Raw genomic sequence first — 13,494 nt, forward strand, 5'->3', positions numbered from 1 at the left:
TGCCCCCCTCAGTGCCCGTCACCCAGTCACCCCACCCTCCCCCGCCCACCTCCCCTTCCACCACCCCTTGTTCGTTTCCCAGAGTTAGGATGTCTCTCCTGGTCTGTCGTCCTCACTGATATTTTTCACTCATTTTCTCTGCTTTCCCCTTTATTCCCTTTCACTATTTTCCCCCCAGTATTTTATTTCCCAAATGAATGAGACCATACAATTGTCCTTCTCTGATTGACTTACTTCACTCAGCATAATACCCTCCAGGTCCATTCACTTCGTAGCAAATGGTGGGTATTTGTCTTTTCTAATGGCTGAGTAACATTCCGTTGTACACATAGACCACAGCTTTATCCATCATCTTTCAGTGGACAGAGGCTCCTTCCACAGTTTGGCTATTATGGACCTTACTGCTATAAACATCGGGGTGCAGGTGTCCCGGCGTTTCACCGCATCTGTATCTTTAGGGTAAATCCCCAGCAGTGCAATTGCTGGGTTGTAGGGTAGCTCTACTTTTAATTCTTTGAGGAACCTCCAAACAGTTTTCCAGAGGGGCTGCACCGGTTCACATTCCCACCAACAGTGCAAGAGGGTTCAAGAAGAGTTTATTTCTCTGTAGCGGTTCATACGGAAGACAGCTCTGGTTCTGGCCAGAGTGTGGAGCATTTAGTGGAGGCCAGGAGTGGTGAGGCCCTGTAGTGCTTCCTGGAGGAGGTGGCACTAGAGCTGAGTCTGAAAGATTTGCCAGGCACACAGAAGAGAAAGTCATCCAGGCATAGGAGGAAGCAAAGGGAGTGAAGAAGGCCAACCAGGGGGAACTGACCAGGCCAAGGAGCCTGAGAGGAAGCTGGCAGCAAGCGCCGGATGATGGGCTGGTGCAGCGCTGGGGTGCTGCGTCACATCTGGAAATAACCCAGATTGTGTACTGGGCCCTGTGGATCCCTGATTTTTAATCCTCCAAGATCTCTCTGGGTTTACTGAGGACATTGTAAAATTAAAGATTTGTCAGGGTGATCGGTGGTGGCCTCCCAAACAAACAGCTCTAACATCTCGGTGGTCTACGCCATAATGCTTTGTTTCTTGCTCTTACTGGAAAGCAGCTTTCTTTTCTTTTTTTTTAAATAATAAATTTATTTTTTATTGGTGTTCAATTTCCCAACATACAGAATAACACCCAGTGCTCATCCCGTCAAGTGCCCCCCTCAGTGCCCGTTACCCATTCAGCTTTCCATGTGGTGACTCAGGGATTCTGGATTTTCTTATCTTGCAATACCACCATCTTCTATAACATGCAATCTCAGCATGGGAGATATTACCCTAAATGGGGCAAACTTGGTTTTGGGGGAAGGCTAGTGAAAAAAATCTTCGATATTATAAGGGCTACAATACCTAAACAGATATACAGTATCTGTGTTTTTCGTATTTCATGAGAGAGATGAATTTAGGGAAAAAAATGTCTAAAAAGTCTCCTCAGGGGGATCATCATAATAATAACTATTAAAAAAAGACCGAGATACACTGTTCTAGAATAGGACTGCCCAGTGAAACTGTCAGCCACAACCACATACAAAATTTAAAAATTTCTAGTAGCCACATGAAAAAAGTAAAAAGAACACCTGAAACAAATATAACATTGTATGTTAACTATAGTGGAATTAAAATAAAAAAAATTTTTAAAAAGATGTTATTTATTTATTCATGAGAGACACATAGAGAGAGGCAGAGACATCAGCAGAGGGAGAAGCAGGCTGCCCTCAGGGAGCCTGATGTGGGACTTGATCCCGGGATCCTGGGATCACATCCTGAGCGGAAGGCAGACTGTTCAACTGCTGGGCCACCCAGGCATCTCTAAAATACAAAATTTTTTAAAAAGAAAAACAGATTAAATTTAACAATATAATTAAACCCAAAATAGACCAAATGTTATCATTTCAACATGTAATCCCATAAAAATGATTAATGAGCTGTTTTCCTTTGAAACTCAGAGTACATTTTATACCTACAGCACATCTCAGGTTAGACTGGCCACATTCCAGGTGGTCAATAACCACATCTAGCTAGTGGCTACTGTATTGGACAGCACAGTTCTAGACCCTTCATTGAGTCTTTGATTGGTTCTTCTGCAAAGTGAGGAGCAAAACAGGGACCAGGAGGATTGCACAGGTAGTTCCAGCCTGGCCTGCTAGTATCCTTCTGCTCACATCCCATTGGCCAGAGCCAGCCATCTGGCCCCAACTTACCCACAAGGGAGGCTGGAAATAGTGTTCTGTGTCCAAGAAGAGAAATTGGATTGGTTGGGATCGAGACAATCTCTGCTGTAGTATGTACTCTGGCCTCCAAATATCCATGCTACTCCTCCTCCACCCATCGAACACACTTGGTCCCTCCCCAAGGGACTTGACCTGATGTCTGTCACTGCAGTCAGCTCAAAGACCTGGATGTCTGGGTGACATCCTATCTTGACTTCCCCAGGTCAGGGTGAGAGTTCTCATGATATAGACCATAACTAATGAACTAAAAAGAAGAGCTATCCCTTTACCCCCAAACTCTGATGTATGATGTTGGGGCAGGGCAGGAGAATCATAATAAATATATCTTCAAAAGGAGAAAAGTGGAAAATACATGGCAGTCTGTGGTTCAGAGCAATTCTGAAATCCATGGTGGTTGGACTCTGTAAGGCTCCTGTACTGAGGAAAGTTCAACTAGGCTCTGATTCTGCTCTCTGGGAGGAACTCTGGGGCCCTTCTCCACCCTCTGGAAGGCTTGCCCTGGTGATTGGTCTCCTACCCACCTCTGAAGAGGGAGCTGGGCAGCCTGCTCTCCGAGGGGGCCTCCTAGCCCTCAAAACCTGTCTCTTGCCTGTGAAGATTGGGAGTCCAAGGGCTTTTCTTGTTTTGTGTTTTGCCTTTTGTTTTGCTTTAAATGAACTTTTAATTAAAATATAACATTGTTATTGGCTGGATTGTATCTCCCTCAAATCCATAATGCCTTAGTTTCCAAACGACTGTATTTTGAGATAGGGCCTTTAAAGAGGTAGTTAAGGGTAGTAGGTGAGGTCGAAGGGTGGGGCCCTGATCCAATAGGACTTTTGTCCTCACAAGAAGAGGAGAGGCACCCAGAGTAAGCACACACAGAAGCAAAACCCTGTGAGGACCCAGTTGGAAGCAGCCATCTGCGAGCCAAGGAGGGAGGTCTCCCCAGGATCAGACCTCGAACTCAGATTCCCAGCCTCCAGAGCCCTGAAACAATGCATTTCAGTTGTTTAAGCAACCGTCCCCCACCCCCCCACCCCCGCCCCCCGCCCCACCCCATCTGTGGTGCTTTGTCCTGGCAGGCCCAGCACACTAAGACAAACACACATACAGAAAAAGAGCGCAGTTCTTTAAGGGTAACAGCCCCTTGACATTTTCCTAAAGTGAAATATGCTATTTAACCTGCATCCTAGAGGAACCCCTGGCACCCCTTTCAAAAGATAACTAATATCGTGAATTGTCATTATAGATTGGTTTTGCCTGTCCTGGCACTTCATTAACATACATCAGTATGCACTATTTTGAGTCTAGCTTCTTTTGCTCAGAGTTATGGTGCTGATATTCAGTCATATAACTCCTGGTTGCACCTCATTGTCTGAATAGCCCACGGTCTACTTCTCCTCCTCTCCATGGACAGAGAAGACTGGCTTTGTGCGGTATTTAAAGATTTATGTATTTGTTTTATATAGAGAGAATGCAAGTGAGTGAGGGGAGGGGCAGAGGGAGAAGCAGACTCTGAGCTGAGAGTGGAGTCGAACTCGGGGCTCAATCCCAGGACCCTGAGATCACCACCCGAGCAGAAACCAAGAGTCGGCTGCTTAACTGACTGTGCCACCCAGGTGCCCTATTATGTGATATTTGAAAGACCAGACACACACCTGCTACAGGCTGTTTTCAAGGTGTTGCCAAGTGTATGGTGGCCTGTTATAGTTTAAATCTCAACTCAAACAAATAACCTCATTACCACAAACTATTTAGTAGGCCCGAGTTCACTTGTTAAGTGTTACTTGGTATGAAAGAATTAGGTTAGGTTATGACAAAAAAATCAGCTAGTCTATGGACTTAGGCATGTGGATGCTTCCCTCAACCCTGTACCTTGAAGGTCTAGTGTGTCCCGGATGCTGTGAGGCGAACAGAAGGATATAGAGAACACAGTTTCAGCCATCAAAGGATGGGTTTATCAGTATGTTTTGCTATAATCTAGAATATTCTGTCTCTCTCTCTCTCTCTCTCTCTTTTTTTTTTTTTTAAAGATTTTACTTTTATTTATTCATGAGAGACATAGAGAGGCAGAGACACAGGCAGAGGGAGAAGCAGGCTCCTCACAGGGAGCTCGATGCGGGACCTGATTCCAGGACCCCGGGATCATGACCTGAGCCAAAAGCAGATGCTCAACCACTGAGCCACCTATATTCTGTCTCTTAAACAAAGGCTTAAGTGTGTTCACTCTTCACTCTTTCACTCATTCGCTTGATGAGTATTTATTGACTGTTCGTTTATTTGAAGCACGGTGCTAGGTTCCAGAGGTTACTACAGTGATTAATAGATGTTCTTGGCTTATAGAAGCTCACAGTCCAATGGAGGAGGCAGGTCAGTAAAAAGCTACAATGACGGTGGGAAGTTCTATGGGATCACATAGTAAGCAAGCACTTGGCTCTGCTTGAGGGAGTCTGATGTCGAAGAGGCTTCCTGGGATGGCAGGGAGGCCGGAGGGGGTGTTCAAGGCAAGGGTGGGCTCGTGAACAAAGGCACAGAAGCAGTGAATGTCGGGCAGCCGTCCGTAGCAGGGCTGTTGAGAGCAGTCCCGCAGTGGCACTAAGCCACAGCAGGTCATTTTTCTTTTAGCAACAGAGTTTTAAGAAAAAAAAAAAAGGCAAAACATTTTAAGTGACTGAATTTCTTGAATTCCAGAACTTTGGGTGTATTCAGTATTGCTCTTTGGATGCTCGGTAGATAAGAATGGAGGGCTCTAGAGTTGGGTGACCAAGACCTGAGACAATTCCAGAAAGTCCCATTGGCCTTGGCTGGAAGCTGAGCCCTTACAGCCCCAGCTCCAGGCCATGGTTCCTGGGAAAGATCGGAAGGACAACAATAACATTTTCTCAAGTACAGTATAGGCTCCTCCTCAATGTCTTGATCACCAACCAGAAAAGAGTAAGCCAGAGGGTTTAAGGAGGAGGAAAGGACAGTCTAGAACCTTGATTCCTCTGCCACCCCAGGGCAGTGAACAGAGCTAGTAACTCAGATTTCCACCACACTTCACATAATTAATAATAATAATAAATAACATATAACTTTGCATGTGCTTCCCTAGATTTCTAAAAGCAGGGTGAGGAGTGGGGATGTCGATGAAGACACTATAAATTTCTTTTCCTTCTATTTCCCTATAATTTCCACCCTCCCGCAACTGGGTTATTATGGTTGCTGCTTGTCTGTCCTTGTCCCTCACTCTGACTTCAGAAAGCACCCCTTCCATCCAGAAAGGAGAGGAGACAAAGGTGGGGCTGGGTTAGAATGAGTACGTTGGGGGGACAGTCTCATGGTTGTTCTATTTTTCTGCTCAGAAGTGAGTGAAATTAAAGCCCTGAGGAAGGAACTGGATTCTCAGCCAACCCTGCGTCCCCTGACACCAGCGGAGGATTTTACCAATCAGGGAAAAAGGAGAAAGGTGTTCCAGGTGGAGGGCATGGCCTGAGCAAGGGCATGGAGGCGTGAAAGCACATGGCCTTAGCTCTCAGCTGCTGGATTTTTTTCTTAAAACTGGGCATGTCTACTAACCACAGTTCCTACTCGCTGGATACTTCCCATGTGCCAGGCATGACACGAAGCTCATGACCTTTACTGACTTATGGAACCTGCACACAAATGAGTCTATCTACCCTTTTCATCTTTTATGGCTCTGCTTACATTTCAAGTCTTTGGAGGTCTTCCCTGACCGCACCTCGTAGCGTTGGCATGGCCCCCCCCGGCCCCCATGATTTCCCACTGCAGCTCCTTGCTTTTCCCCTTCTTTTCTAGCAATTGTGTTAGTTTCCCGTGGCTGTTGTAACAAGTGACCACTAGTGTCGTGGCCTCAATGATGCAAATTTATTACCGCACGGTTCTGCAGGTTAGAAGTGCAACACAGGTCTCACTGGGCTACGGCCAAAGGTTCGTCTGGGCAGGGCTCCTTCCCGGAGGCTCGAGGACAGCATCTGCTTCCTTGGCTTTCCAGCTCCTGGAGCTGCCTGCCTTCCTGGCCCTATGGCCCCAACTCCATCTGCAAAGCGACCAATTATGTCTGGCTGAGTCCTCACGTCCGGTCTCTCTGTTCTCTCTCTCTCCATCCCTCCCCCACTTCTAAGGACCCTTGTGATTACAAAGGCCCATCCAAATAATTTAGGATAATCCCCTTATTTTAAAGTCACCTGATCATCGACCCTTCATTCCACTTGCAAACTAGATTCCCCTTGGATACACAATGCAGCATATTTGCCAATTCTAGGGGTCGGGACATAGATAACTTCTGGAGCCCGTTATTCAGTGGTGACACTTCCAAGGCACTCAGTGAATATTTGTTGAGGGAAGGAATGAAGAACCCTCTGAGGCAGGTATTACCATGACTCTTCTGCAGGTAAGACAGGACTCAGTGAGGTGAACAAACTCCCCCAAGCTCACAGAGCCATGGCTCCTAGAATCTGCGAGAGGATGGGCTAGGTTATCTGGCAATAACACACTAAGCCTCATCTCGGTGGCTCACAACAATAAAGGGCTGGTCCTCCCATGCTACCTGTCTCTCATGCGCTGGCTACAGCTCTCCTCCACATCAGCGTCCCTCTGAGACCCAAGTAATGGAACAGACCACAAAGGGACGTTGTTGTTTTCATGGCAGTGGGGAAAGGAGCCTCTGGCCCAACTGCACACGGGCTTTTGAATCTTCTGCTTAAAAGTGGCACACCTCACTCACTTCCACTCATATCTGTTGAACCAACCAGAACACATGAGCTCAACTAGCAGAGACTGTATTAGCCTGCTCGGGCTGCCACAGACTCGGCCACTTAGACCACAGAAACATACTGTCCCACAGTTCTGGAGGCTAGGAGTCCAAGATCACGGTGCCAGCAGGGTTGCCTTCTCCTGAGGCCTCTCTTTGCTTTGTAGATAGTCATCTTCTTACTGTGTCCTCACCTGACCATTTGTCTATGTGACCATCATCAGTGTCTCACCCTCTCCTTGTAAGGACACCAGCTGTACTGGGTTAGGACCCCACCCTTATGACTTTGTTCAGGCTTAATTATCTCCATAAAGGCCCTATATCCAAATTCAGTCACACTGGAGGTCAGGGCTTCACCATCAGATTTTTGAGGGGACACTAGTTGGTAATAGCAATGTATCACTTCCTCTTATGAAAGAACATCATGGTGGGGGGTGGAACATTTGGCGGAAAATATATATAATCCACCACAGATTCTTTTTTTAAAAAATTTATTCATGAGAGACACACACAGAGAGGCAGAGACACAGGCAGAGGGAGAAGCAGGCTCCCCACTGAGCAGAGAGCCCAATTGGAACTTGATCCCAGGACCCTGGGATTATGACCTGAGCTGAAGGCAGATAGCTTAACCGGCTGAGCCACCCAGGCTCCCCTATATGCTTTCACTTCTATAAGATACCTAGATTAGTCAAATCCATAAAGATAAAAAGTAGAATCGAAGTTTCCAGAGACTGGGGGAGGGAGTGATGGGGAATTGTTATTTAATAGGGACGGGGGTTTTGTTTGGGAAGATGAAACGTTGTGGAGATGGCTGGTGGTTGTGGCTGCACAGCAGTGTGAATGTACTTAATGCCACTGAATTGTATACTTAAAAATAGTTAAAGTGGCAAATGTTATTTTATGTGAATGTTACTACCATAATCACATACGGAAAGGAGATGTTCTTCTGGGCTCCTGGGGCATGTGGTGGGGGGATTCTCTGGATCGGTTTAATGTGCTATTTCGTTTTCTGCTTCTCTGCTGGCTGAGTGCCCCCCTGAGGTTCAGTGATAGTGCCTGGGCCGGCACCTGACATAATTGGGCTGCTAACATGGATTTGATTTTAGTGCAAAAAGAAGCGAGTGCATTTGTAGGAGTTTGCACATGTACAGCATGTTCCAGGTAGGGGAGCACATATGCTGGAGGTCATGCACGGCCCTGGAGAACAGCCAGTGCCCTGGCATATTTAGCAGGGAGTACCGATCCCACCTCTGTGTCTCCAAGAGCATCAGGCAAGTTGGGACAGAGAGCACACAGGTCACGGACGGGTGCCCTTCTTAGAAGAGCCATCTGAGCAGGACGGCTGTCCTGACACAGGGCCTGGAGAGGCTGGGGCCCGCGTTCCACCGGGAAGACCCAAACTCCAGGGGCCTTGCAGCAGGTGGCTGTGAGGGTAGCAGGGAGGCAGTGCCCAGAACCTGGAGGGCAGGGAGATGAGGGCGCCGCCTGCAGGCGATGGGGGGATCCACGCTCCAGGGCCTCTCAGCCAAGGGGCAGTGTGTGCAGCGCAGCAGCCCGTGAGCTACAGGCCGTGATTTTGCACGGACTGTTTGTTAGTCCCTCTTCTGCACGTACCACCATTTATTTACCGGGTCCTCTCAGGGCCATTTTCTTGGCTTCCCTTTAACTTTCACTGCTACAGGTGGGGCTGCACTGACCACAGTACTCAGGATCAGTACCCGGTTGGTAGTTAACATCTGACTGGGGCACCTGGTGGCTCAGTGGGTCAGGTGTCCTTCAGCTCAGGTCATGAGCCTGGGGTCCTGGGACTGAGCCCTGCATGGGGCTCCCTGCTCAGAGGGGAGTCTGCTTCTCCCTCTGCCCACTGCCCGCTCCTCATGCTCTCTTTCTCTCTCTCAAATAAATAAGTAAAATCTTAAAAAAAAGAAGTAACATCTGGTGTAAAAGGAGCAGGGCTCGGTTCTCCTGGTGGAAGATCCCTAGGGCTGCCATAACGAAGAACCACACATAAGGCAACAGAAACGTATCATCTCACAGTCCTGGGGGCCAGAAGCCTGAAATCAAGAGCCTGGAGGATGGTGCTCCCTCTGAGGCCTGCAGGGGAGTCCTCCCTGGCCTCTTCTGGCTTCTGGTGGTTTTCTGGTGCTCCTGTGTGGTAGGTGCATCACTCCCACCTCCGCCTCTGTGCTCACATGGCCTTCTCTCCAAGTCTGTGTACCTCCTCTTCTTGAAAGGACCCCAGTTGTATTGGATTAAGGGCCCAGCGTGCTCCAGTATGATCTCCTCTTAGCTAATTATATCTGAAAAGACCCTATTCCCAAGTAAGTTCATGTTGTGAGGTAGCTGGGGGTTAGGACGTAACGATATCTTTCTGGGGGACGTGATTCCAGCCACAGCAGCCACAGTATACCTTTTAAGTTTTGAAATTTTTCCACTTAAGGGGCCAGCCGAGAATAAATTCAAATTTATAAGTCAAATCCCAACTTCCGAGAATCCTGAGAGGTGTAGGTAACGTGCCCATTCCTACCCCCCATACCTGTGGGATCAATCTTTCCTAAGAAGTATGACTATAGAACCACCCCCCACCCCGACCTTGGGATGGAGAGAGAAGGGCAGTGTCCAGACCAAGAGGAGAGGCCATTGGTATCCACCACAGACATCCCAGAATATCCATTTATTTTATTTAAAAATTTTCTTTATTTTTCATTTTCATTCTGATATAGTTAAGCATTATATTAGTTTCAGGTGTATGGTATAGTGACTCAACTCTTCCCTGCATCACCGGGTGCTCATCACAACAAGCGCCTGCCCTCATCCCATCACCTGTTTCCACTCCCCCTCCAACCCCCCCTCTGGCGACCATCTGTTTGTTCTCAGTAGTTAAGAATCTGTTTCTTGGCTTGTGTCTCTCCTTTATTCCCTTTGCTTGTTTGTTTTGTTTCTTTAGTTCCATGTATGAGTGTAATCATATGGTATTTGTCTTTCTCTGACAGACTTATTTTGCTTAGCATAATACCCTCTAGCTCCATCCGGGTCATTGCAAATGGCAAGATTTCATTCTTTCTTTTTTATGGCTGAATAATATTCCATTGTATATATATATATATCACACCTTCTTTATCCATTCACCTGTTGATGGACACTTGGGCTGCTTCCATGTCTTGGCTATTGTAGATTTTGCTACTATCAACATTGGGGTGCATGTATCCTCTGAATTGCTGTTTTTGTATCTTGGAGGTAAATGCTTCTGAGCATTTGCTCATAGTGCAATTGCTGGATCCCAAGGTAGTTCTATTTTTAACTTTTTGAGGACCCTCCATACTGTTTTCCACAGTGGCTGCACCAGTTTGCATTCCTACCAACAGTGCAAGGAAATATCGATTTTTTAAAAAGATTTTTATTTATTTACTCATGAGACGCACAGAGAGGCAGTGAGACAGGCAGAGGGAGAAGCAGGCTCCCTGCAGGGAGTCTGATATGGGACTTGATCCCAGGACCCCAGGATCATGCCCTGAGCCTAAGGCAGATGCTCAACCACTGAGCCACCCAGGTGCCCTGGAATATCCATGTTTTAAAAATTGTATCTCTTGACTATTCCCTCAGTCTTCACTCTCAGTAGCTCACAAGCCCTTCTAACTCCTCATGTGTTATTATTAACAATTCCAAACACATAGAAATATCAGAAGAATTTTTCAGTGAACATGCACAAACTGACAGCCCAGGTTCTATAAATCATGTTTTACTGTGTTTGCTTGTCTCTTACAACTCTCCACCTGCCCACAATCATTTTTGGGATCTTGGTTTCTGTTTCCCAGTTATCTCCTAGGTATCTTCAGTCAACTTACAGATCTATCGGCACCATTTGAATGTGCTCGCAACAATTCGTTTCCAAGGTTCTCAAAGGGATGTTTCCAAGCGTGGGGCTTTCTGACACTGGCCACAGTCGGGGTAGCATCTGCAAGCTCACTCACTCACGTCTGCAGGTTGGTGCTGGGTCTCCGCTGGGACCTCAGACGGAGTCGTTGGTTAGAACACCTGCTTTGCCCCGTGGCCTCTATACATGGGCCTGTTGGGTTGGGTTGGGTTGGGTGGGTGGGAGGTGGGGTTCCTCTCTGGTCTGGAAGCGGAGTTCAAGAGTGAGCACTCTAAGATTCAGGAAGAGACTGAAGCTGTCATTAGCTGAGCAGTGACAGGACCCAGACTCAAGGGCCCGGGACACAGACCCGCCTCTCTGTGAGAAGAGTATCAGAGTTTTATGACCATGTTTTAAAAGCGCCTTCAGAGATTTATTTTATCAAGGAGTTGGAAGTTGATTCACAGATTGGAATGGTCTTTTCTCACTTTTCTGCTGTTGATGTGCTGCTCATCCTTTTCATCCCTGCTGAAATCTGCCTGGCCCCCCAACCCCCTATGTTTCCTTTCAGTTTAAATGATCTGGCTTCCTCTGTCTCTACCACTGCCCTGCAAGGAAGCAGAGGGCTAGATATAGTCAATCCATATTCACTGCTCCTATGGCCAGACACCATGTCCCCTGCAAGGCAAGTACCCCAATAAATGAAAGTTGGACAAGTGAATGCGCCTCAGAAGCTGAAGGGGTAGAGAGGAGAGGAAGCGGGCTCAGGGGAGGCCAGGCCTCCCACTGAGGGGGGCCTCTGGCTGTGCAGCTGGGGGTCTGCCTCTTATTCAGCGATATCCAAATCGACATCCAGAAAATGCGAGCGCTTTTCCCTCTGCAGAGCCTTAAGTATATCTGTGGCTTAAAGATTCTAGCTGAGGGCAGTGGTAAATGAGTTTTAGTGCAGTTCAGCAAACAGGTCCCTAGGCGTGTATTCCTTATCGGGCAAGCCTTCCTACAGAGGCATTTCACAGAGCAACACCATCTCCACCCTCGGTGCCACCTAACAAGTCAAACAGGGGCCCAGCTGTTGACCTGCTGGCTTTTGGTTCTACGTCCTGGCCTGGCTTTACATTGCTAAGCAATTTGCAAGGCTTCTAGGCACAGCTAAAGCCAAAGAAACAGCTGCTTTACGAGACCAGCGCCCTGCCCTTTGAACGTAGGGCTTTGTAGCCACTGTTCAAGCGGGATGTGGGGTGAACTTTTGTTGTTGAACGTCGCTCTTGTAGCAAGTCTCAGATCTTAAGCCCTGGCAGTGAGCAGGGCTTCCTGAGCACAGAGGAGGGCTCCCCTTTCCCAAACTGCCTTGGTGGCTGATCTCCAGCTGGACCTTTACTATAGGCCATAGAAAGTTTTTGTGCCCTGCATCCCATGACTTGTCCGGGGCTGATCTTAGGATACTCCAGGGTCTTGGAGAGACAAGGGCAGTGTCCAGACCAAGAGGAGAGGCCATTGGTATCCACCACAGACATCCCAGAATATGCTCATTTGGTCTGGGGCTGGACTGTGATGGAGAGAGAGCATGCTGTGATGCACTTCTCCAGAGCAGAGGTGGTCTGAACAAGTCACCTTGCTCAGTTTTTCTTGGGTGTCAGGGGTTAAAGTTTTCATGCTTAAAAAAAAGCTAACGGCCTTCCTGGCTGACTGAACCAAATGTCTCCCAGGTCCCCTCTGGGCCACCATGTACCCATAGCCCTGTCTGGTGGACACCCTCCCAGGCAGCCCCCAGGATGACTGGCTCCTGCAGTCTTAGGAATGTCCCACATCCTTTGTCCCTTCCTGGTTGAGCAGTTTGGTCTGATCCTGCTTCTGTAAGCTCTCGGTGCCCGGCCTCGCATGCCTGATACTGCCTGTGATTTGGCCAAAAGCCATCAGACCAAGGATGTTGACTTTCTGCTCTCCAAACAAAAGATCCTGTGATTACCAGGATCTGCCCTCCTTAGCAGGCACAAGGGATTATTAACAACTTTTTTTCCTTTTTTCCAAATCCTGCCAAATTTGAAGCATCAGTAGTATTCCTCTTCTCCTTCCACATGGATCCTACCTGGTAGGGTTTCAGCATCTCCAGCCTCAAGATCACAACAACCTCTGGCTTCACTTTTTTTTGGTTCTCTTCCATTACCTCCTTCCCCAGAACTTTCTAGAGCTTTCTGGAGGTTGAGAGAGACCTGGGCCCTTCCTTATTTTATTTTACTTATTTATTTTTAAAAGATTCTATTTATTTATTCATGAGAGACACACAGAGAGAGGCAGAAACACAGGCAGAGGGAGAAGCAGGCTCCATGCAGGGAGCCCAACACGGGACTCGATCCTAGGACTCCAGGATCACGCCCTGGGCCAAAGGCAGGTGCTAAACTGCTGAGCCACCTAGGGATCCCCCCCTTATTTTATTTTTTGACATACTAAAAACCAAAGACATGCCAAGGCGGGGTTACAAAGTTATGATGCATTGTGCATGTTTGCTTTTCACAGTATTGATGCTTTAAGTATAAAAAAAATGCAATCCTATCCAGTTGCACTAGTTACAAGATAATTGTAGAATTAAAAAAAATTAATATAGTACCTTCCAAATGGTGTGACCTGGTAACAGGACACAGGTGCAA

This window comes from Canis lupus, chromosome 17, assembly GCF_011100685.1.
Source record: "Canis lupus familiaris isolate Mischka breed German Shepherd chromosome 17, alternate assembly UU_Cfam_GSD_1.0, whole genome shotgun sequence".
Taxonomy (NCBI): Eukaryota; Metazoa; Chordata; class Mammalia; order Carnivora; family Canidae; genus Canis; species Canis lupus.